This window comes from Cheilinus undulatus, linkage group 3 (genome assembly GCF_018320785.1).
Source record: "Cheilinus undulatus linkage group 3, ASM1832078v1, whole genome shotgun sequence".
Lineage (NCBI taxonomy): Eukaryota > Metazoa > Chordata > Actinopteri > Labriformes > Labridae > Cheilinus > Cheilinus undulatus.
Window position 1 is genome coordinate 26858356 of NC_054867.1, and position 22212 is coordinate 26880567.

Sequence of the window (22212 nt, forward strand, 5' to 3'; positions counted from 1 at the left end):
AATGAAAAACACTCATTATGCATCATCAATACTTTAATTACTTAAAAATATACTGAAGCAAATATTGACGTACCATAATTGATCTCTCACTTCATGTCTGCCCGTGTTTTGACAGATTTTACACAAAGCACGGAATTATACATTTGAACATCCAACACAGTCTAGGACCAACATTTGAGTCTCATTTTAGCCTCTTTGATGAAAACTAAACTTAATTTTATCATATTTTTTAATATCTTTTTTAGATACTCTTAGTCTCATCTTCCTCTTAGAAAAAAGGCAGTCAAACATTTTTTGTCATACTTTAGTCAACAGAATTAACTCTGTCTTCAAAAAACTGACACCCTTGGAGGTGTAGCATTTTTGCAGGTTGTGGGCCCTGAAACGTGATTATTGGAGCAATTTGGACATTAAAATATGTAACTTTTGACTGCTTCACCTCAAATGGCACAATGTTATTATTTCTCCACCCTCTTCTAAAGAGAACAAAGTGACGACATTACCTCAGATAAACTAGACAAGCATATTTAGCTAACTTTATTAGCTTCGTATCAGTATAGTAATAGAGGATCACGTTTTGTTAACTGAGTTTGGACATCACCTTCAGATAACATTTCTAGTTTGTGGGGTTGCTGAAAACCTTATTCCTCCACGCTGAATCACTTTAGTAAATCCTTGGAAGAATCACGTTTTGGTATTATTGTATGAGAAGTTCCACCCACATTCACTACAGTAGACTCCCCAGGAATAATGTGGTATCCACCTGATTTACTTACTTACAGCTTACAAAACAAACAATGTGAACATGTGATTACAAAAATATATTCATATTTACAAATTCGTGGTGAATTCCTATCAAACAACTGTCGTTCGTAGTTAGCATCTATCGTTAGCTGCTGTATTAAAATACATGTATTTATGTACTTCGGCCTTAGCGCCAGAAGTCTCGCCCATATTTAGATTTACAGTAGCGGCCCAAGGAATAAGGTGGATAAAATATGTCTTGCTGGTGTGGTGACAATGTGGTGAAGCACTTTCAGGAAAACAGATAACTGGAGAACTTAAGTTAATCTTCAGTGTAAGGTATAATTAGTCTTCTTTAAGTGCAAAGAAATGATATGACACTGGAGTCCTTCAGCTTCTGTTAGTGGACATACAATATTTTAAGAAAAGGAGTGTAGAAAATTAAACTTTAGAGTAATTTGCACCTTTTCACTAAGCACATGAATAATGTAACTTTAAGGATTCCACAAATAAGTGACCAACGGTAACACAGCAGTGACATCAGATTTATTGCTCTACATCACACTACATCAGACAGATATTCAAGAGGGAACCCTCGTTGTGAAGAAAAAATAGCTCCAATAATGCTTTCTGTGTTATGTTCATTGTCATCTGTTTCAAACTGAATCTGGAAGTAAAGCTGATAACATGTTAGAAGTATGTGCTGAGGATGTCAAAACTTTTGACACTACAATACTTCTGAAAGCAAAAGTATTGTAGTACCAGTTATAGAAAGTGTTTGAACAAACTTTGGATCGTTTTCAACTCAAAGTGAGAAGGAGAGCAGTGATAATGGACTCAAACTCACAAGTGGGTGCAAAGCAAAGAACAAAGGAGCTGGTAATGTCTAAATTGCACAAACGCATTGCCAAATATTTCAGCAGAGGTAAAAAGTAACTGATTACATTTACACTTTTTTGGGTACTTTTTCAAGTTCATTTTGAAATCAGCAGTTTACTTCTACTTCAGTAATTTTAACCAGATTAACTGCATTTTCACTTGAGACCAATACTTTTTGCACTTTTTCCACTTCTATTGACTACACAGGAGCACATAGAGCGAGAACGATTCCACATCAGATCCCAAAATAGCTGCTGTACACAGCAAAAACAGTACTATATGTGTTTGGTTGTGTTTGGATATTTCCTGTTGTACAGTGATCACTGCTGAGGTTCTTTTGGCCATGTGCCTGATGGATTGTGTTTTTTATATGTAAAACACATTTGCACCATGAGTGAAGTTAGCAACTGAGCTCACAGCTCATGTCTGTGACTTAGGATGTTCCTAAAGGACACATGGAGCAAATTCTTCATCAGTTAGCATTGCCTTGCTATGAGGTTGACTCTGTTTTGTTCTTGCCAGTCTTCAATAGTTACTGCAGCTCTTTTATATTGTAAAATATTTAACACTTTAAAAAGTGTAGTTTAGTTTTATTTCACTAATGTAGACACTTTTAGAGTGTTAAAATTAACTCCCTATATGTTTCATTAACAGTGTTATTTTTTCTGTGTATTTAACTTTATTAGAGGCGTGACTTTACCTGAACAACCTGTTTGGAGATCTTTTTTCTTACTGTACTTATCAAAAAGGAATGATTGTATTTCATTGTACAACTCATCAGTAGCTAATCAATACTCTGTGCTTCAAGTAAACTTTAAAGACCTTGTAAAGTGAAAATAAATCTGTGTTTAGGTTTGTTGTATGGTAGGCCACTGTGCTATGAAGCCCAGGTCAAATTTCAGTCAAATAAAACATCTCTAGGTTTATAAAATCAAGCTTCAAAAATCATCATCAAACAGCATTTAACTGACTGTTAACTTTCAATAAAGGCAGTGGCATCAGCTAACAACAGACTGTACTGAGATGAACTGATCTGTGATTTTATATTGTAGTGTTGGGGGGGGCGGGGTCATTCACTACTGTGGGCTGGTGAAATCACTAGTCCACATATTGGCCCCACCCAAATTAAAGCCAGCTAGGAAAGAGGGGAAAAACTTTCTAACGGTCTAGATCCAGAATTCAGTCACATGTAGATCTCAGTGTTTACGCATGTTTACAGCAACCTTATTCCAACATATTTAGTGTGTTAAGACACACATTTTGGATTTCACTTTACAAGGGTCTTTAAAATAAATACATTTTTCTTTTACTTGAGTGGATTCATAGACCATTACTGTTATTTAAGTCAATTTTAACAAGAATTACTATACTTTGACTTGAGTACAATAGTCCGGTATGTTATCCAGCTCTGCATTTCAGTGCCTTATGTTGAAAATGTATTTGTGCAATTTTGTGTCCACTGACAATAGTCAGTTCCAAGCATGTCTAAACCCCAACATCCAGGTTGTCTGACTTGGGTAAGTGCTCTGTACTGGGCTCAAGCATTATAGACCTACCTGGCCCTGGCACTCATGGAGAAGGTGAGGACTGGCACAATACATTTGCTCAAGCACAGATTCAACATGGTGTATAATCATTACGACTCTTTCTCTTGACAATTATTTTTAACTATGGGGAGTGTTAAGAGGGCTGTGATTGACCATATCAACTCAAAATAAGTCCCAAAGTTAGCAAGGTCACTGTGATGTTGTCTGTGTATTTCTCTACTGTGCTGACTCAGAAACCAGAGAGAAGTATCCATACTTATGCCTGGCTAACAAGCCATTTGTCCCATTTCTGGCCATTAAAAGGAAAGCAGTCCTCTAGTGTGAGTGCACCCATAGACAATGTGCAGTAGTTGGTTGTAATTTTTGATTATTTACAATAAGACATGTCTGGATATTTGTATTGTCAATACCGTTTGATTTTTACTGGTATCATTTGAAGTTTAAAACTCTGACAATCTTTGCATGAACAAAACAAAACCAACAAGACAAACTGATTGATGTAAATGAGATCATTTTAATGTCCATACTTTGGGCTAAACATGTTTGTGATATCCAGATGTTGTTGTTCATTTCTGTGGCTTCACATTTCTGCTTTGTAGCCAGCAGGTTATCTGGAACTTGATTCTGTGACAGCATGAACTATGTTTATGTTTAAAACATAACATGCTTCCTGCAATAACAATGCTGTTTCGTATTTGCCTTAGTCCAAAACAGTCTGTTTAATATTTTGCAGTAATAGTATCATATTTGGATCCATATCAACATTTTGTTATCCTCTGCGGAGGAAGTCCAACATAACAAACAATCGTCTAATTGCTGTATTTTATTAGTTTTTCATAAATAAAACCCACAGCCTTTGGGTCTCCAAGTGTTAGCAGAATGTTTCTAATAGCAAATCATTATTAAAATCTGGTGGGTAAAACTGCTAAGTCTTTGCTTTTTAGTCAGAAACTATCAGGTAAAGAGAACATGGAATAAATGAAATGTCAAAAAAGCTCAACATTTTCCATTTTACTGAAACAGCATCAGTTAAAGGAGTCCAACCAAAGGGTAGAAATGCTCCACATCACATAATGAAGTCCTTTGTTCTGTTTAATCATGTGGTTGATTACTCCTCACTGTTAGAAGAGCTGATGGATTACATGGTTTTATGATCATTTTTTTCTATTGATTTGGACCCCAGTGAGTGTGTAAAAATGTTCTAATGATAAACACACTTTGATCCTTTGTACTGAAAAAATGGAAATCTGATCCTTTTAACTCTCTGCACCTTTTCTCCCCGCCACTAAGTAGAAAGAAAAAAAGGATTCTTTCTTGTTTCAAACATTCTCTACTATTTAATCATTGTTCTGCTCCCAAACATCCGATGTGTGGGTTTACTCAAAAAGCTATGTGACTCAGCTGGAAAAAAAAAACAGGTGATTATTGATGGAAAAATGGTACAGTACTAGCTTGGCATTCACTCTTTTTTAGTTTCATTAACTGTTATATGGTCTTTGGTAGGTGAAAGAGGTTTTTTGAGTTTTATTTCATATCAAATAGCTTTTGACAGTGTAATGTTGAACAGAGTCTTACACAGTCAGTGTTTACTTGCATGGCAGAAGAGAGTTTAGTTTTGTTCAGCTTGTGGGTGTATCTATGGAGGCATAAAAGCGAGATAACTGGAAGAAAAAATGGAGCATGACTTAAATAGAATCTCTGTGTTTCAAACCCAAACTTTCTGTGTATAAAGTAAACTCAAAGAGTGGAAAAGAAGGCGAAAAACTCCCCAAAAAACTGCCAGATGCAAGGAAAAACATGCCTTCAGCCGGGACAATTAGCAGCAAACCATAAAACCCACAATCAAATCTGACTTTTTCTGAGAGATCGGAGCCAAAGATGAGCTGTTCTGAACACACAGTGGAGAAAATACACACACACAAAAAACCCTGACAAAAAACACATGCACCATCACACACAAACAACATAATTAGATTTTCCAACAAATGACGGTACTGTACTATATTTTATGTCAAACTGACATGAAAAAATGTGTTTGGAGGAATAAAATTATTGCTGGGCTGAAAACCCCTCAGTGTCTGACAGCCATCATATGACCGCAAAATGTTTCTGGCTGTGGCAAACACATAGTTTCAGTTTAAGCAAGCCATTATGTCGTTAGCCTGTCAATAATGTACACACTGATGTATATACTAGGCCTTTAAACAACATTTGATATCTATTTTCCAAAAATTATTTCTCAGAAACATCCTTCAGAATGATTGCCAGCCTTCATTTACATGAAATCATTCAATAAGTAAGAAAAAAAAACAGTTTAAAGAAGGGATGTATTGTAAGAATACATGTGATCTCATTCAAAATGCACATGAATAATGCAATGCTGCACAATTCACAATTTTCTACTATTTTCTTATTCTAATAAAGAAATAAGACCAAAGTCAGTTTAAGAGGAAACATGGTTATTTTATTTAAATTCTCTGACAAACTTACAAAATAATGTTGTTGATTAATTACTGTTACAGGCTGAAGTTACTGTTCAAGCAATGTATACTTTTTCTTTTATAAAAAGTGTCACCTACAGTGCTTAACAAATTTATTAGACCACCTGTCATATTTGTCTCAAAGACCATCCAGCATCATGAAGTGCTTTAATCCGGACTCTTTCATTTTCAGTGAGCTCTCCACGTTTTACCATTTTGAACAGGAATGAGGGATTTCAAACTGAATTCACCCACATTTGAGCCAGCTCACTGGGCTTCTCCGAGAAGTCAGAAATTAATCAAGCATAACATTTAACCACTAAATCTCATTTTTCTGTTCAGGAATGAACTATAACTATAATTTGACATATTAATCAAGAAATAATAATGTGCGTTACTATTTTTTCAGATTTTTTTGTAAATCAGTAAATATGAAAATTCATGGATAACAATAATAATTAGGCTATATTTTAGCATTAAAAATATTTCAGTTATAGAGCTTCTACATATTGGTGTATTAACCATTGCAGAAACATAAAAATGATTTTGGTAATTACCAATGCTGTTAATTTAGGGCAGCTGTGGCATAAACCTTACTTTGTTTAGGGTTAGGGTGGTATAATAAATTTGTTAGGCACTGTATATCTTATAAAAACATTGTGTTTGAAATCGCATTTTCAACTACTGTATACAAAAAAATATTTAAAAAAACTAACCTTCTGCTGGTTAACAGAGATCTATGAAGATGTTTTCTCCTGATTAATCTAAATTATTCATATTTGTATCAATTAAATTGGAGGTATCTTGACATCCCCAGATTTAGGTTTGAGAAAGAAGAAGTTGTTAATCTGTCTGTTAAAATAACTGTCTAAACATTTATTCTGTATTTTGGTTAATACTAGGAGTCGACTGATACTGGATTTTCAAGGCCGACACCAGTACAGATTATTCATAACTCATGAGACTGATAACCGATATTAGGTACTGTTATGTATTTATGACTAGCTTAAAATAGTTATTTGGTGATTAAAACCCTGATTAATAGTAAGTTTAATTTTCATCAAGAATACGAAAAACAAGACTAAATTGTTAGTGCTGGACTATTGGGCATTAAAACCCATAATATTTCTTAACTGTGCATATAATCTGTAAAAACAGAAGGAGAGACTGGGCAAACATTCAAGGCATGACAGTTTTTTTCCTCTGTATATCTTAAAGTAATTAAAATATTGATAGGGCATTAATATAAAAGTTTCACAGATGGAACATGTTCAACTGCCAGGTCTGCCACAGACCTCAGAGGTAAATGGAGCAGCAGAAGTCCCTGAATGATGACGCAGTGCAACATTTTGGGATTTTATGAAAACCTGTGCCTAATTTCTAATGTTTCATGGCACCAGCCTCAAACCAGTACACCCTAGACATCTTCTGAGAGGTATCAATGACGATTGGAGCAATGGAAACAAGACAGACTCACACACAGACACACTGCCAATTTTAGTAGTAAGATTTACAAAATGTACTTAATGTGGCAAAAGAAGAATTGCACAATCCAAAAAATGAAGGACAAAAAACAACTTAGTCCTACCTCTATCAGCATTAGAAATGTCAGAAAAATACAGTTGCCATTGCGTCAGTGGTACCCAGGCCTAAGTGTTGATAGCAACTACTCATGTGACATCTAGTCAATGCGACTGTTGCATGCCTGACATTTGGTGAGATCTTGGAGAATGGCAATTAAGTCAGAGGGGAAGACGCACCTTGCAGTAGAACCAAAGTAGGGCACTTTCTGATTAATTTATTTTATAGATTATTGGTAAAATAAAGCACCAATACCGATAATCAGCTAAATACTGGCATAAAAAATCCGCCTGGCTGATAATTAGTAGACCCCTGGTAAATACAGTAATTCTTTTCCTCTGATCAGGGTATAATTGCATATACAAAGAAAATACATCACAAAATATTGGTATGATTTTTATTAGCTTTAGCCAAAGTGTAATATTTTTATCTTTAAACATAGCTGTATCAGAAGTTTGAATTTTAAGCTTTACTAGTTTCTTTACAGTGACATCAATTTGTCATCTGACTCTCAAAAAGCAATGAACTTATTTGCCAAAAATGTTGAACTAATCCTTAACCTCACTTTCAAACACAGACTCTTTACTACATCTTCAATCAGGAACTTTGTCATAGATCACAAGGAAATGTTTATAGACATGGCCAATGGAAAAATTCCTTTTAAGGTTTTGCATAACTTTGAGAGAATTAAATAATGTGGAAAAAGACTGAAGGGGCAGAGACTAAATATTACAATGTCATTAAAAACTTCAACAATTAAAATGAATTATTTATGTACAACAAATCAATTATGTAAAAGATACAACTTTGGGTGATTTTTTAAGGTTTCCTATTTTACCCTTTTAACATGAAAAACTGTCTTTGGACGTCTGGAATAATGCATCAGTAAAATACATTTTAGGATCAGAAGATGTATTAGTTGGTCTATGAACGAATAATGCAACAAGGACTGTAACTGAGCTATGGTTTAAATATAGATCCCTGCCTTTTATAAATTCTTATATCTAGGGTGGTATATTTGCAGGGGAAAAAGAAACAATCAGTTTGAGCTCTGGAAAACAGAACTAAACTGTGCAGTTATCTAGAACAGTGTTTCCCAACCATTTTTCCTTGAAGCCCCCCCTACATATACCTAAGAAAAGCGGAGCGCGTTCTTTTTCTCTATTTTCCATAACCAAAGCATGTTATCAAAAGCGGCTGCAACTACAGCTGCCGAGTGACCACACCTGCGAGGGCAGGACAGGCTTTTAAAGAGTTAATCCTCATATCCACTGAGGCAGTGAGGCTTAATATGCTAACAGGATGGACTCTTGATGTCCATATATCCGTGGCTAAGCTAAAATGTTTAGCTTTAACAAGGAGCTTCTTCTCTACGTGACTGGAAACAAAGTTTTGCAGTTCAGGTAAGGCTATAAGCGCCGGCCAGGTATAACGTAGCGGGGCTTTAAATGCATCATTAGCCCGCAGAAGCCAATAAATTCCACCACACTGAAAGGCTGATTATCAAGAGCTATAAATTCAATGATTTTCCTGTTCAGCTTCTCACCTTTTGGTGGTCGCTGCTGTATTTTTTAGCTTTGTCAAATGACTTAAGTAGAGGCTGTTGACGAGTTTTCCCTGGCACGAAGTTTTGTCATTCTTTATCTTAAAAAAAGTCTTTGTAGTCATCAGGGTGACAGGTTTTTAGATGCAAAATTAAAATGGTGGTGTTAAAGGTGTGTTGTCGTGCTCCTTCTCGCATCACATGTACTTTACAAGCGATGTAAACAGCTACTTTGCTATCTTGTTTGCACACCTCAAACTTATCCCACACAGCCGACATGTTGAGTTTGTTGTTGGCGCACGTCCGACGTCATCGTGTGTGCTTTATGATGTCACATTGTCTGCCATACAGATCAGCGTAAATTTTATTATCAGCCGATACCGATAAATAACTTTTTAATCTATTATCGGCCGATAACGATATACTGCCGATAATATCGTGCATCCTTAATTGATAGTATGGCTGCAAGAAGTGCAAAGGGTGCAAGAATGCTGAGTAGACATGATCAGAAGTATAAAACATGCAAGGATGTGAGCAGATTTATATGAGGTAGATTAAATGATTTCACTCTGTGACTGTTGATATTCATCAGAGTGACTCTGTGACAGTTGAGAGTTCATCAGAGTGATTCTGTTACTCTTTTGTTCATCAGAGTGACTGTGACTGTTAAGCATTTAGAGTAAAAGCTTAGGGGAACTACACACTGCAATCCTGAGTCACAATTACATGTTAAAGTGATAGACCAAAATAGTCACATAGCACAAGATATTTAGCAATATCTGAGAGTGTTTCTACTTGGATCAATCCTTCCATCAAAGTATCACCTGACATTCAACTAACTTGGATCTTTACCTTTCTGCAAAGATTTAAACTGTTGTGTTGTAGTAATGCACTGTGAGTTATATGTAAGCAGAGCTAATGCTTATGATGTGAATGATAGTGATGCTCCATAAAACACACAATGTTGTCATTATGTGGGGCCACCCCTGTGGGCTGTTCGGGGTCTGCAGGTCGAAGTTGGGGTCAGCTCCAGTTGCTCCAGGCTTAACGGCCAGGCCATGGGTCACGTCTAATTGAGGCATTTAGTGGGTAGCTTTTCATTTAGTATTAAAGTGAAAAGTGATTCTTAAGAAGGCCTGAAAAACCCCACCACCTGTCTCACGCAGATCCAAATCTGTGCCTTATTGTTCTTCTGCAGAGAGGATTACAAGAGTGTTTAAAGGGAGTTGTAGAAGAGCGGCCCATGGCCATGATTAAGCACACAGATACAATTCTGACACACTGAGATACATTCAGCCTCGAGTTTTGAAGAGAGACAAACAATGAATGTTGCAAGTGACACTAAAATCTCTGTACCCAATTGGGCATGCCAAGCTGAACCACAATCAGTCAGCGGCCTGCACCAAAATCTCTGAAAATAACCCTGTGGACAATATTGTTCTCAGCAGAACAGCAAAACATTTGTGCCTCTGTCTCTCACAAACAAGTGGCAAATGCTTTCTTCTTTGTTTTGGGAGTTCCAAGTTTCCATTTATATGTAGCGACCATGACAACAACCCTGTACAAAATCAAACTCAGCTGACATGTTCCAGTGAAGAAGATGGAGTTTCTTTTTTCATATTGAGGAAATAAAGAAGAAAGAAGTCAGTGAGACGCAGAGAAAGAGGGAAAGGAGCCAGACAGCCTCTTCAGCCTGAGGGGCTGCCATTCTTGAAAAGTGTAGTGAACAAAGATGAGAATGCAATGCAGTTAAAGAAGTCGTATTCAACCCACTCTAAACCCAACACACACTCATACACACACGCTCTTTCCCAAACTTCCTTCTCTAAATGTAAAAGAAGAAAACTTAACCAAAAACAGATGTATCAACCCTAACTGCTACATTTAAAAAGCTGGAAAAGATCTGACCAAAGTCAGGGAGTTTACTCAGTAGTCAATGGTCTTTGGACATCCACTGGCAGAGAAAATGAGCAAGTGATGAAAGAAGACAAAGAACACAAAGAAAGGGTTATATTTAGAGTGCCCTTCATATTTGTAATGTACTGTGAAATGTTTACACCCAGCTGTTTATCATCCTCCTTCATCCACCTTTCCCTACAGACATGCTGATGAAGATTCCTGCAGACAATAAGGAAAATTAATCTGGAATAGATCTGTCAAGCATTTGTGAGAAAGGCATTAGAGTGTGTGGCATAGAGAGAGGCATGGTCAGCAGCGTGGTGTTAGCGGATGGATGCAGACACCTCGGATCAGCTGGGAATCAGCACTTAGCGGATGAATGTCAGGACCATCAATCACACAATGCGTCTGTGTTTATATTGCGCATGTCACACAAAGGATGCTATTTCAGCTGATTCACAGTGTAAAAAAAAAACAGCCTGTGTTTAAATATGAAGGGGTCAGTAAGTTTGTCCACACTCACAGAAACATAATCAAAGCAGTAGTGATTGGACACACAGCAGACTGTCTTGTGATATCCGGAGTAGCCTATTTCAGTGTTTCCATCCAGCTTATGTAATTGTGTGGATGGAAACCTGTTTACATAACCCTGGGGGGGGGGGGGGGGGGATGAGTGTGTACATACTCAGGTAGACCAGACCTACTCAGCCATTTGTGATGTTGATGGAGTGATCAATCAAGTCTGACAGACCGTCTGTTGGCTCAGAACCTGCAGGCAAAAGCAGCCACTCTGTCTGCTGCTTTTAAATGGCCTGAGATGGTCACAGCGCTCACCTACAGCCCTCAGACTGACCAACAGTGTAATATGAACCAATAAAGACCACTAGTTGTAAGTTATTTTGCCATAACATACTCTTCTTCATTTTTCTTCATCTTCACAGCCTTAAAAGTCTAAATATTTCAGCAATTGTGAATCAAAGTTTCCAAAGTCAGGACTCAAGACTGATCAACAGTGCAGTATTAGACAATAAAGAACAGTTTGTAGTGCATTATTGTACAATAACACACTTCCCTTTCTTTTTTAATTCTACACAACCTTACAAATAAAAATCGTCAGCATCTGTGAATCACAGTTAACAATAACCAGAAAGGCAATGTCCATAGGGACTCAGACTGCTTATACTGTGAAATATGAAGCAATAATGATCCTGTTTGTAGTGCATTATCGTATCATATCACACTCTCCTTTTTCTTTTTCTATACAAATTAGAGTCATCATCTTAGAGTCATAATAATCAACTTTGAATCTAGGTTTGTAACATAGGCACTCAAAACAGACCAACAGTGCCATATATACACAACAAAGAACAGTTTGTAGTGCAATACTGTGCCATAACACACTCCCCTTCTGTTTTCTTTTTCTATACAATCTTTAAAGTCAGAATTCCTCACCATCTGTGAATCATAGTCGACACCGTCAGGAGTAGCAAGATGGGCACTGTCCATGAAGTCAGGACTAAGACCAGCCATACTGTGCAACACGAAACAATAAAGATCATGTTTGTGGTGCACTCCCTCCTCATATTGCACTCCCCTTACTTTTTTCTTCTTCTACACAACTTTCAAAGTCATAATCTCTCGGCAGCTGTGTCAATCTCAGTTTATGAAGTCAGGAATAACCAGATGTGCATCCATCAGCAGGGTGAAAAAAATGAAGACACATACACTGACACATAGAAACACACAAATGTCCATAAGCATTCATGTCCTCACATGGAGCGGCCTCAGAGCACATGCAACTGCCGCTCAGCTTTCATTTCCCTCCTTTGCTGTTTCTGTTGTTCTTTCTCCCTCTCTCAAAATCTCTGTTCTCAATTAAAGCTGTCCTCAGGAAACTCAATCTCCGCTCACGCTGTCCCGAAACACGCACACACACAGGGAGAGAGGGAGAGATACAGAGAGAGAGACAAGAGAAACACAAATCTCACTCATGCTCTGACATGTCCTCAGTCTGTCTTCTTTTCTTACAAACAGACGACAGAGTGGGAAAGTTATGAGTAAAAGGAGATCTTTAAAATAGGATTGAAAGGCGGACTTACCGGATCGGGTGAGTTTTAAAAGTGGCACACAGTCTGTATGTTTGTGAGGAGCTGAGAAAGGAGCGTAGTAGTTGTGTTTGTCAGTCATAAGTCCCTCTCGCAGCGACGACTGAGCTCAGCCTGTTGCATACCGCCTCCCTCTTCTTTTCCCGTCTCTCTCTCTTTCTCTTTCTAACACACACCCTCTCTCTTCCTCTCCCTCTCTCTCTCTCCTCCTGAAATCATTGTGTACTTTGATTCACAAACCCTGCCTTTGTCACATGATCCAACACTTCAAATATACAGCACATTTTTTACCAGCCACAGAATGCCCGAAGGAAGGGAAAAACAGGGTCCAGAAAGCTTAGGTTTCAACTAGCTGCCCCCCCCAACTCCTTCCCCTCTTCTCTCCTCTCTCTTCCTTTGTCTCTCTTTACCTCCACTCCTTCTAAACTGTGCTGTCAGTCAACACTCTTTTGTTAGATAGTTGGATTTCAAGATTTGTTCCTCCTCTAAGCACCAATCAAAGAAAGGCGTTACACACACACACACAAAAGAGTGGCGCATTTTTGCATGTAAACACACACACTAATGAAACAGTCATTAACTTGCAGACATACACAAACAGATATGGTGCAGGGGGGGCTGCACACCTTTGGGGATATCAATATCAGCTCTTGGCTTGCACTCTGTGTTTACAATGCCTTGACTTTGGGACTGGGGCCAGCCTATGTGGGAGTCCGGGAGCCTGAGGCCAATCAAGGGCCACTCAGGGCTTTATTGTGACTACACATCCATGATGGGAAAGAAATGCACCCTCTTAACATCGGTTTCCCTTTAGCTGTTTTTACACATGCATAAAACTCCATCATTTTCATGGTTAGCTTCAGAGTGAAGGTGAGCTGAAGTGTGAACATAGCAGGAAAAATACAAGAAAACTCACAACAAGTGGGCAGGCAGGGGCAATGTTGTTTGTATCATGCATGTAATGAAGCTGGTTCATTCTCCTCTATGATTGCCAGTAATGTTTAGTCCACTCTTTCAAAAACAAATCATAATACATTTCACCTGAAAGTATAACAAGTCTAGGTTAAAATCTAGTATATGGCTGAATACAACTATCTGGGATGCCTGTTGAAATGTCTGACTGAAATGTGTGTTCTGGCAGAGTGATTTTGTCATTATTATTTCATTATTTTTAGCCAAATTTATTGTAAGTGGTTACTTAAATTTATATAGCTACATGTTGTCCTCTGTCTCTCCCTCTGTGTGTCTGTGGGTGGAGACGAAGCCCTGACCAACAGCAATCCCCCCCCCCGCTTTTCTTTTTATCACATCTGATTGGTTAAAAGTCGTTGACAGAAACAAATCCACCAACACAGAGACACTGATTCAGCCACAGTCCTTGAGAATGGTGAGGAGAAAAGATCCTCCCTTTATTCTGTGCTCTTTTGTGCAGGGAGGGGAGACATCACTACAAAAAACGCGCAAAAACCTCTTCTCTGCACAAGACAAGCTTCATGATCAGAAAGTCATGCTGAAACAGACAGGTGTAGAGTGAGAACATTTTCTCTGTCATGAAAGCTTTCAGTGTTGCTCTCTGCGCTTTTATAAATTAAGACATGTTGTACAGTTGTACCGCTGCTGCAGCTCAGTCCCAGCTAATGAGTCCTCTAGCAGGCTTTGTATACAACCACTCACAACAACTAACCCTATCTCCATAACTATCACATACTCATGCCGAAGCAGGTCGGCAGAAGAGCAACATCATTTTCTGTCACATCAAGATTTCCGTGTTGCTCTTAGAGCTTACTGTAATGAAGAAATGCTGTGCATTTCTGACTAAAGTGCTGCTGTGACAAATTCAGAGCTAATCGCTCCACTAGCAGCCATTGTATACAAGCATTCACACAAGAAACTCTTTCCCCCTTAACTATCACATAGTCATGCCAAAGCAGGTCAGCAGAAGAGTGAAAACATCTTTCCCAAAATGAAAAGCTTTTTGGGTTGTTTTTATTCTTTATTTAATAGAGAAATGTGGCCTAGTTCTAGTAAAACAGACACAATGCTAAAGCTATATCTGAGGTATTTAAAGCTGTGGGCCCTCAATCTAAGCAAACCCAACTCTGTATGGTATGACTTTGAAAGAAGAATCAGTCAGTCAGTCAGTCAGTCAGACACAGACAGAGCCATCTGACCGCTGAGGTCAGCCAAAAAACGTACACTAGTGTCAACTCTGTTACTTCATCGGTTTTCTTTCTGTATTGGCTTCCTCACCCTTTCTTGTTGTTAGGGAGGTAAAACTTGATGCCGTTATCAGGCCTTTACTCCTAAAACTGAATGCTTTGTCAGTTCACACTTCTGATCCAAACAAACAACCAGTAATATGGATAAGAAAGTGAATTGGCTGCCAGAAAGACAAGAGGCAAAATTACTGGATTAATTCTGTTTTTTTTCAAACACCAGAAAGTTGGAGGATGGACATGCAAGGTGCAAGCTACGCAAAATACTGCAGCAATCTTCATCTAAACATGACAAGACACTAGTACGTCCAAACCATTTAAAAAAAGCAAACAAATGTGACAAGCATTTACCCTCCGATATACAGTGCTTAACAAATTTATTAGACCACCACCCAAAGTAAGGTTTATGCCACAGCTACCCTAAATTAACAGCATTGGTAAAAATTGGTAAAACCAAAATCCTTTTATGTGTTTAATTTACTAATTTAATTTACTTTAATTTACTGATTTACAAAAAAACTGAAAAAATAGTAAAACACATTAATATTTCTTGATTAATATGTCAAATTATAGTTATTTACTTGCATTCCTGAACAGAAAAATGAGTTTTAGTGGTTGAATGTTATGCTTGATTAATTTCTGACTACTGAGAGAAGCCCAGTGAGCCAGCTCAAATTTGGGTATAAAAAGGTGAATTCAGTTTTCCTCAATTCCTCATTCGTGTTCAAAATGGTAAAACATAGAGAGCTCTCTGAAAATGAAAGAGTCTGCATTAAAGCACTTCATGATGCAGGATGGTCTCTGAGACATGTGGTCTAATAAATTTGTTAAGCACTGTAGGTGGCAGTAATGTTTGTGTTTGTAATCTCTATTAAGCAACCAACAAAGAATAAAAGAAGAGCAAAACACACAAAGACAAACTGTTGGCTCCCACTACAAGAGAAGAAGACCAGGGAGACCCACTGCCTTCTTCTCCCTCGCCTCCATGCTATTTTTAAAAGGAGGGTGGGAGACAGTAATATTCTAATTTTTAAGACTATGCATGGACCTGTAGAAGTAGAGAACACTGACTTCAAGCATGTAAATAAATGCTCTGTTCTGACTCCATTATGTTGCATCCTGTATTTACTGTACATGAGCAAGTCTGAGGTCCTTGAACACGAGTCAGGATTTTGTAGTAATCGGCATTGGCTTTTTACCAACAATAATGTGATAGCACACTTTATAAATGATAAATATGTTATGGCCTATGAGAACTATTACACACCTAGACACTAGGCTAATTAGTGATTAGCAACAACAGCAGGGCTTGCTACACAGAGCAGGTTTGTGCTGTCACAATCAGCACTGAATAACACTGAAAAGTCAAAACTTCCCTTAACTGCTAAAGGAGATCCAGAGATAACCAGCTGGGCTTCTGTTTTATTTGTAAAGGTTTGAGCTGGTACATCTTAGCTGATAAAGAAGACTGTTTATTGAGTTAGTCACTATGTTTAATCTCTATTCATTGGTTACTTAGAGAAACCGCGATCCCTAGTTTTATGCAGATGTAACGCAAATAGAAATTCTTGCAGATACAAGAAACTTAACATGAAGTGAAACCAGAAGATTACTGTGGTATGAAAAAGAACAGCAAGACAGAGGGCAACAGAGAGGGTAATTCTAAGTTTAGAAAGTTACATTTTTAATTTGTTAGCATTTATTAATAGCAAAGTGATCATAAATCCACTATCTTAGTTTACTTCTTTGATCCCTAGGGATTAACCTGACACGCCAGATGGATGTTTCACACATCCATCTGGGAAAGCTTCAATAGGAAACGTTTGAGAAAAGGCAGAAGCTTGAAAAAAACTCGGTGTATGATTGGATGAAAGTTCCGTCTGTCACATCTCTACGGGCCAATAAGAGCAACAAAACACGTGACGTAGCCGCTATCAAGCTGCACGTGCGCAGCTACTGAGGAATAACACGAAACATGGTGACTATAGACATGTAAGTACTCGACTTTTATCGTTTTTGAAAAAAAAACCCAACTCACTGCTGTTCTTTGTTCTTCTTTAACGAAGAAATTTTGTCAAGTTCTGATAAACCTGGTGCTTTAGCAGCATCCACGCTAAGCTCTTCCTCCATAACCGCACCAGCTCTTGCTGCTGCTTGTTTATGTCACGACCCTGCTGCGCCTGAAAGTACTGCCCCTCATCGCTGACTGGTCCTGTCACTTTCTAACCAGGCCCAAACGGTTCAGATGGGAGCTTAGCAAGATGGATTCGCCGGTGAAAAACAAGGAAATGGATGTATCCATCTGCTTTGCAAGGTTACCTTGGGATCTGAAATTAGGTGTTTTTACATGCATAGTCCTTAAAACTATGTCTTTGCTGTTTTTCTCTAAAATAAAGACCAGTTGCTTTAGTGAATTCTGTGTAGGACATGTTAATTATCCAAAATTAATGTAAATTAGGATACCATGAGGCTGTTGAAAATACCCAGCCCTTGCTGTGAGGGGCATATGTGAAAGAGAGTCTGAGAAACTCAGATTTTGGGGACACCCTCCCTGAAATTTTCATGACATTTTCAGACATGCATCTGTGAAAAACAAAACAGGAAATGCAATAAATATTGTCAAAACTTTGATTTGTATTCAAAATTAACACTAAAGCTGAAGAATGTAATAAAATGAAAAAGGGAATTCAAGCATTTATATAATTTGTAAAAACAAAACAATGGAAGCGACAGTACTAATCAAACTTGTTGGGTGCAATGTAAACTGTAGCAGCCATTAAATATTTTCATATTTGAGAGTGTCTAAAACTGCACATCCCAAACCTACAGTATATATTTCTTTTGTAAAAACCACACAGAGCCTGGTATATATGTTAGATGACCTCATTACATTTCCAAAATGCAAACTACCATGAGCTGTTTCCCAGCCTGAGAAGTACAAAGAGCCATTCTCCCAGTGATTTCCGCACCTTTAAATCAGCTCATGAGAACTCCTCTCCTCCTACAGGATTTTCCTAAGCAAATCAGCCCAGTGGTTTTGCTGGTAAAGAAGCGTTTAATGGAGATACATCTGATCCATGATGAGATCAAACCTGGCCGGTTAGCCCCTGAGGGGCAGAGCGACCTGCCTCTTCATGTCAGCGATAAAACCGTCTGCTACTGTCTGACTGAGTGGAGTGAGTGGAGAGACAGTCTACTGTTAGGGTTGTCACAATAAAACAATTTCAAACTACTGGTAAAAATCTAAGTAATGCATGTGCATTCATTACCTGTTCAGGTACCACAGCAACAAAAAGTAGTGCGAAGAGCCCAAGATAAGGAAAATTCTTGTTTTTCATTACTACAAATTGGAAATAAACTCCCACTGTGCACTGCCCAAACTGAACAAATTTGTTGGCATCATTTAAACAACATATTTGTACTATTAAGACAGTGTCACCTCAGCTGTCAGCTCTGCTCTCTTTCTGTTTTTAAGACCAAAGGACTTAAAAATGTCAATATCTGCTGACCTGATAATTTGCATGGTCCACTGCGACCATCTGTCTCTTTGCTCACAGCAGTTAATTGTAGAAAGATACAACTGTAGTTATTTTAGACTGTCAGTACTTTCTGATATTATCAATCATTGAAATAACAGAAATTTAACTGTTTTTGGGTTATAGAGGGAGGAGGAGGTGGAGGCAAAAAAGCAGTTTGTGTTGGAAAGAAACATTATCTATTGAAATATTAATTTATTTTAAAAAAATATTCATAAGCATAGCTTTGAAATGTTGTTTCTAAGATTTGGCCTTCTTAGCCAACTAATGAAAGAAGTTACAAAAGGGGAGGAAAAAAGAAATCACGATCAGTATTAAATAATTTCCAGGTTTCATTTTCACTTTTTTAACCTTTTTTCTAGTTTCTATATTTATTCTTTGTACAATATGGCAAGGCAATAATCTCTGTAATTCTACCACTAGGAGTGGTAATCCCAGTTTAACTCTCTTTTAACTGCTCAGTCTTACATTTGGTCCTCTTGGTCTCAACCTGTGTAACTGGGTTCCTGTGTTGCCTGGGTTCCTATGTTTTTATTGTTTTTGTGGCACCTATGATGCCTGTGCTCTACTGATGTCTGTTAACTGGAGTCAAATTAACTTAATTCAAGTTTTTCCCAAAATCTCTTTTTACAGGATACGATAGGATTAGGGATGCACCGAAATGAAAGTTCTTGGCCAAAACCTAAAACGAGGAAACCAAGGCCAAAAAACGAAACACCAAAATAAATTATTATGCCAATTATTAGTACCATTGCATTTACAGCTATGACAGTGCACTAACCTTACTAAAATCAATTGCAATTGCATAAATGAATATGAATGCTTCAAAGAATAAATCAATTACAAAATTATGTAAATATTTATCAAGCACTGACATTCCAACAAAGCACAATGTAAAATAAAATAAATTACAAAATAAAATGTTTAACTTGACTACTCATGTATACATTAAATCAGTGGTTCTCAGCCTTTTTAGTCATGTACCCCCTGTGAAGTATTTTTCCAGCCAAGTACCCCCTAAACAGCACAAAGCTTGTGATTTATCAAACTCTGTAACTGATAAACACTTTCAAATTACAAATATTAGATTATTTTTTCAAACATTTTAAATGTTAAAAATGCATGACTAAATTTATGGCACATCTTCTCATCACTAAACGTGGGAATTCAAATTAATGTAGTGAAGACTGTGAGACGAAAAGCATTAAACCATTTAAACCCAGAAGTGTGCAAAACACTGCTCAGCTGCAGTAGTCTCTCTGGAACAATTTGGAAATAAAAACAGAGAGCTAGAAAGAACTAAAAACCTGTAAATAATAAACAAATTATAAAAAAAGACAGCTTAGTGTCCCTATTTGGGATACTAATAAAGATCTCTTCTCAAACTGCAATCATGAACTTAGTTATAGATCAGCATTTCTTCACAAAAAATAAATCATGAACCTTTTTATGAATGGAGAGATTGTGAAAACAGTGATTGACAGGCATGTGCCAGTATGGGTCAAACCATCCAGCCATGGGGGAGACTCAGGGGGTTTTAGGGTCATTAAATTTAATAGCCTACAAAATATAAACTTCACTTCATAAACTTAAGGTCCTTACACTCCAGACGCAATTTTTTCGTGCAAATTATTCACACAAAATATTTACATTACGAACCTGTAGTGAAATGATGCAAGCTTCCACACCAGCAGCATCATTTCACAGCGCGACACAAAGTTTCGCTCTGACGAGCGCACATGGTGGTGGAGCCGGTTTTTAAGGCAGACAGAGGAACAAACACGTCCTCCTCTCCAACACCACCTGATGTTTGTCCTCTCCTCATATCTGTCTGTAGTCAGTGCTTGTGTTTTTGCCTCATGTAGCCTGGTAGAGAGGGAGACAGGCAGCAGGCAGCATGTCCATGTTAACGCAAATGCGCTACTCACACAGCTGGAGCTGCTTCTAAACTAACGGGACTTTAGTGAAATATTTACCAACACAGTCTCCTCTGACCTCAGACATACGACTTATAAATGCTCCAGATCAACCAGCTCACTGAAATTACTCCTCTGACCAGTCTGGAACACAAACAGGTGAGCCAATCTGTGTGCTGTGGGGGAGTTAACTCCTCTCACCGCGAGCCTCAGCTGCGCCCTTATAACTATTATTGATCATATTTGATAAAAAATGAATGAAAAGTCAGTCCCTCCTCTTACAAACTTGGCTGGCACAGTGAATGAAACAGTGAAACAAAACGGTACTGACCTCCTGGCTGTGCATAAAAGTGCCGTATTACTCATGGAGTGAAGGACAGAGGACCTTTTATCTTCCGCTTCAATATATATCACTTATATACCACTGTTTATCAGAGGACAGAAGAAAACACACCACAGACGTTCGCAGCACGAATGTGATTTTAGAATGTAATATGCTCGCAAAATCGTGTCACTCCTGACATGCAAAGAAAGGCACTATTTTTTGTTATATAGCCAGAATATATTCTAAAATATCGCATACCCCCTGGAGTGCCTTCACGTACACGTACCTCTATTTGAAAACCATTGATCCAAGCGCGTGCTGGCCGTGTTTTTTGCTTGCGTCATCACAACATCATGTTTCCGCCTTGTTGTTTCGGTAATAATAGTCTTTCAGCCGAAAACCGAAAATGCACTTTTGGGCCATTTTCGGCCAAAAATTTTTGGTGGCTGAATTTTCGGTGCATCTCTAGATAGGATACAACATGATATGATATGGTACAACACCATAAGATGCAATACGTTACTAGACATTAACACTTTGTTAGGGATGTAAGGATATATCCTGAATCAGCTAAAAATTGATACAAATAAGGATTTAAAGAAGGACTTAAATCGATTCAGCATAATTTTTGATGCAATACTCTGTTTGAACAGTAGGGGGTGCTGCCTAACTTTAACTCCATTTAATCAACGTCATAAACTCTCTTCAGCTGACCTGAGAGCAGCAGGTAAACCAAACAGTCATGGCAGGAGTGACTGAAAACTTTGCAATAGTAGACATGCTGTCCTTTATTAAGTAAAACACTCAGAGATGCTGATAACATTTCAATAAAGAACAGCAAGACTTCTGACGAACACGCCCCATCTAAGTGAGCGTTCAAGAGTAAATTTTGGTTTTCAAACTTGTCTCCTCTTCAAAACATACTGGATGAAATAAAGTTGGGGTTCTAAAATCTGCTATCACTGAATAGGAGCTTGGCAGGGCAAATCATGGAGTTGCTGTTGTCATCGTTAAAGCACAGTAAACGATACCAAGAGGGAGGCCGAATTGGCGCTGCATATCAAGTGCCTTGCCCACACGCTAAATTTGGCCACCCAAGCCAGTCTGCATGAACCCTGTGTCAGTCGTTTACTGCAAATGTTTGGGAAAAGGCAGAGGCTTTGAAAAAAAACTGTGAGTGTGATGAACGTTGAACAGATGAATGTTCTGTCTCTCACATCTCTACAGGCCAATAAGAGCAACAAAACATGTGATGTAGCAATAATTGATATATTGTTAAATAACTGCGTGATCATATATCATTATTTTTTACAATCAAAACAGTTAATCCCCTTGCAAAACTGAAGATTAAAAACAGTCTTGTGACTTTTTTATGTATGTGCTTAATCGTCAACAAATGCATTGATGAAGGCCTTGTGCCGAAATGGGTAAGCGTTTGTTT

General features: G+C 37.9%; 1 protein-coding gene across 2 annotated transcripts in view; it reads right to left on the reverse strand.

Moving 5' to 3' along the window:
• Positions 1-22212, reverse strand: part of LOC121506814 (retinoic acid receptor gamma-A-like) — a 73134-nt gene that overhangs the window by 40085 nt on the left and 10837 nt on the right. The window contains exon 1 of one of the 2 annotated variants that reach the window (XM_041782719.1): positions 12773-12889. The exons of the other annotated variant lie outside the window; for it this stretch is intronic. The gene's annotated coding sequence lies outside the window, so the exon portion shown is untranslated. Of the gene's footprint in view, positions 1-12772; positions 12890-22212 lie in introns of those variants that run through there. 2 annotated transcript variants of the gene reach the window in all.